The sequence below is a fragment of the Marmota monax genome, unplaced genomic scaffold, assembly GCF_021218885.2.
Source record: "Marmota monax isolate L192 unplaced genomic scaffold, Marmota_monax_Labrador192_F-V1.1 WCK01_AAM20220418_F8-fsc00099, whole genome shotgun sequence".
In the NCBI taxonomy this organism is placed as follows: Eukaryota; Metazoa; Chordata; class Mammalia; order Rodentia; family Sciuridae; genus Marmota; species Marmota monax.
Genome location: NW_026692126.1, coordinates 1,478,962 through 1,483,155, shown reverse-complemented (window position 1 = coordinate 1,483,155; position 4,194 = coordinate 1,478,962). Strand labels below are relative to the sequence as shown.

At 46.4% G+C, this 4,194-nt stretch overlaps 1 long non-coding RNA gene across 1 annotated transcript; it reads right to left on the bottom strand.

The window, feature by feature from the left end:
- Nucleotides 1-423: 423 nt before the first annotated feature.
- LOC131424978 (uncharacterized) lies at nt 424-2,595 on the bottom strand. The gene is made up of 2 exons (XR_009228701.1): nt 2,127-2,595; nt 424-1,721 (listed from the first exon to the last, which is right to left on the bottom strand). It is a non-coding gene; the product is annotated as an uncharacterized LOC131424978 (long non-coding RNA).
- Between the last annotated feature and the right edge of the window lie 1,599 nt (nt 2,596-4,194).

Sequence of the window (4,194 nt, the reverse complement as noted above, 5' to 3'; positions counted from 1 at the left end):
TATTGCAGTGTTGGGATGGAACCTAGGGTCTTATGCATGCTAGGCAAGTGATCTACCACTGAGCTACACTGCCAGCCCTGTTTGCATTTTATAAGGTGAGGTCATGTAGCCAGTCTGTTGGGAATCTTGAGAAGACAGAACAGAAGGTCCTGCTCTTGGAGGTATACACTGCTTCAAAAGGCAAGCATTCTGCCAGGCATGGTAGCTCATTCCTGTAATCCCAGCGGCTGGGGAGGCTGTGGCAGAAGGATCTTGAGTTCAAAGCCAGCCTCAGCAAAAGTGAGGTGCTAAGCAACACAGTGAGACTCTGTCTCTAAATAAAATACAAAATAGGGTAGGGATAAAATACAAAATAGGACTGGGGATGTGGCTCAGTGGTCGAGTACCCAGTATCCCCCCCCAAAAAAAGCAACCATTCTAATCTTTTGGTTTTTTTTTTTTTTGACAATAGTGCAGGAAAGGCTACATCCTGAAGATTAAGATCAGATGGTGTCCCCAGATAGAAACTATTACTTATGTGAGACTCCAGCTGTGCCCTTTATTAGCTCTATAGCAGCCTACAAAGTCTGTAACTTTTTAGTGCCTCCATTTTCTTTAAAATGAAGATGGGCTGGGCATGTTGGCGCATGCCTGTAATCTCAGTGACTTGGAGGCTGAGGCAGGAGGATCTCAAGTTCAAGGCCGGCCTCAGCAATTTAGCAGGGCCTAACCCATTAGAGATCCTGTCTCAAAATAAAAACAAAAGGGGATGGGGATGTGGCTCAGTGGTAAAACACCCTATTCAATCCCCAGTACCAAAAGAAAAAAAGGCTAAAATTTGTTCCTTTGTTCCTGCTCAGTATTGATTGACATAAAGAGGCACCAGGAAGAGTGCTGGCTCATAGTAAGGACTTAATAACTGTTATTAAATATTATTCTTGCCAGATGTGGTGATGCATGCCTGTAATCTCAGCAGTTTGGAAGACTGAGACAGTTCTCAGCAACTTGGCCAGACCCTGTCTAAAAAGTGTGGTGGTGGAGGGTGGTTGGGGATGCAGCTAAGTGGTAGAGTGCTCCTGGGTTCAATCCCCAGTACCAAAATAAATAAATAAATAATATAATTTTTGTTCCCATCACCAGGTCAGGGGTCATTTATATAGGCTACACAATAGAAGAGAAACAGGGGACTTGGGAATTGCGTGTGAGGCCAAAGGGCGATTTTTCAAGGGTGTATATTTGCCTCCACCCTTTCCCATTTGTAATTGAGCTTGGTTGGAACTGTGGTCTTTACTATTATTAAAATAGTCCTGTTCTGGTAGCCTTCTCTTCCAGCTTCACCAGGCTGAGCCAACGCTCCAGGTCCTTGGGCTCTAACATCTTCTGGTCCAGATCTTTGCTTTGTGGCAGTTTGGGCATTATCGTTAGCTGGATTTTACAGATGGGATGGCAAACTTAAATTGTTCAGGGGGCTTGCAATTTAAGTTCCTGCTTCCTGGGATCCTTTTCATTCTCTTTAGCCCCTCTGAACCTGCCCACAGGTCACTTGGTCACTATTGGGGCACACACCACAAACCAGAATTGTCTTCATTTCAGTCTGGTGTGCCCCTAAAGTGTGAGGTGGGTGTTATTTGCACCTTTTGCCAGGTAGTTTTCTTCCTTAGTATGTCTTGGGGTTGGTAGCAACGACGATGGCTTTCAGCTCAGATCCTGGAGATCTGTTCACGGGCTGCCAGGAATCAGACCTGCCCAGCAAGGGAGAGTGGCAGGGAAATTAGAGCGAGGGCAGGCTGGGGGTGGAAGGGCAGGCAGGTGTCTGGCTCCCTCCCTCCCGGATATGGGCCGAGGGCTCCTCCTTCAGTCACCCACCCACGTCCCTCAATCCCCACAGAGAGCAGCTGGCTAAGACTTAGAGCCACCCAGCAGGCTAGCAAATCTGCTTTCCTAGCTCGGCAACAGCGGCCACACCCGCTGCCTCCGCCCTCTTTGGAGAAGCCCCGCCTTGGCAACAAGCTTCTGATTGGCTGACCCAGGGGGCGGAGAGGGCCAATCAAAGCTTTCCTTGAAGAGGCAGCTTTTGACCAAGAACTTTTTTTTAAGAAAAAAAGACGGGGCTGGGCACTAGATGGCTTTCGAGCGCCGTTACTCACCCAGGTGGCTGTAGAGAATTTTTTTCCCCCCAGAAAGGAAGCAGAGGGAGGGGCCAAGGTGCAGCGGCTGCAGTCCCCTCACTCCCGTCCCTCAAGCTCTGGGTTTGTCCCCGCCTTAGAGCAGCTTGACCGACTGCCCGGTCCAGCGATTCTTGAGCAATCTGGAGGTTCTGGGTTCCTGCACCTCTAGCCCTTTCCTGGTCTTTCTCCGGAGCGCCTCTGGATTGGGGCTCTTCTTTCCTCAAGTCTGAGCTATCTTGGTTTTCTTCCTGTGTCTGGGTGCTCGCGCCTTCCTCTGGCCACATACCTGAGCTTTCGTCCCACTTGAGCATTAGGTACCCTCCAAAACCACTTATCACCTGCTGCACCAGAGCTATTGACATCAGCCCCGTATCCTCTGACGGTTTGCTTTTCTTTCTTTTCGTGACATCAGTAATTGAACTGAAGAACACTTAACGACTGAGCCACATCTCCACCCCTTTTATTTCGATACAAGTTCTGGCTAAGTTGCTTAGAGCCTGGCTGTGTTGCTGAGGCTGGCTTTGAACTTGTGATCCTCCTGCCTCAGCCTGCCAAACCGCTAGGATTACAGGCGTGCATCACCATGTCTGGCGACAATATGCATTTTCCGAGGACATAGATTTTAAACTTTGTAAAAGAAAACTTTTTTCTTCCTTCTTGCTTTCTGTGCTGGGGATTGAACTCAGGGGCACTAGACCAATGAGCCACACCCCCAGCCCTATTTTTTTATTTCATTTAGAGACAGGGTCTCACCGAATTGCTTAGGGCCTTGAGTTTGCTGAGGCTGGCATTGAACTCATCATCCTCCTGCCTCAGCCTCTCTAGCTACTGGGATTTCTGACTTGCAACCACAAGTTCCGGCTAAAGAAAATATCTTGAATAACTTAGTCCTCTCACCACTGCAGTACAGATACATATATACCTGTAGACTCAATTTAGCACAGTAGCATCTAGATTGAGACTTAAGAGAGGGTGACCAGGATTTGACTCCAGCCTGTTACTGACTGTGTTAACCTTGAGCAGTTACTTAAACTCTCTGAGCCTCAGTTTCCTTCTATGAAAAATTCTAATGGTAATAGTACCTATCTTCTACCAGTGTTGTGACAAAATGCCTGGTACACAATTCTAGAATAAATGATTTTCGATATTAACAACAAAAGAATTAGTATTTCTTTCTCATATTTAGTCTCAGCTTTCCTTTCTTGACTTCAGTCCTGGGAATAACACTAGATTTTAGAAACTTTTAAAATTCCTATTAGTAAAGAAATATAAGACACAGAGTAAAACTTCATACAGTCTTAAAGCCCCCACCTCTAAGTTGGATCCTGCATCTTATTTGTCAAGGGAGAGACCTCTTGACAAGAAAGGAGTCAGTCTTTCTTTCTCTCTTTCTTTCTTTCTGAACTGAGGATTTAGCCCCGGGGGGACGGGGGGGGGGCGGGGGTTTACCATTGAATTTCATCCCCAGCCCTTATTATTTTTTATTTTGAGACAGAGTATCACTAAATTGCTGAAGCTGGTCTTGCATCTGTAATCCTTCTGCCTCAGCCTCCCAAATTGTGAAGATTACAGGCATGTGTCACCATGCCCAGCAAGACAGGATTCCTTTTATCCTCAAGGATTGTTCTTCACATTCCTCCCTCAGAACTTAATATAACCAAAGAACTGAAAATAACTCTTATCTTAATAAGAATTTAACCTTCTCCTTTTATCATGGACTCCTGGTGTGTTCTACCTGATCTTGCTGTACATCTATATCGAAAACCAAGATGTGCTTCTAAGTTTTCTCCAAACCCCTGTCCTGAAGTCCTGTCTTCTCACCTGGACACTCACCCTTTTTGCATGCCTGCCCCTCAACATACTACATGTTGGTACATAGATTTTCTTCAGTGAACAGAGATTGGCCATTCACTTCTATCATCTGCTGGGCTCTATTGATGTCCAAGTGGGTGTTTGTTGGTGTTCTGCATTGTTAAGAACAAAACCCATGACGTGTCTGGGGCACTTTAGTAGAGACCAAGCTGTGGGAACAGGGACGAGGGCGAGG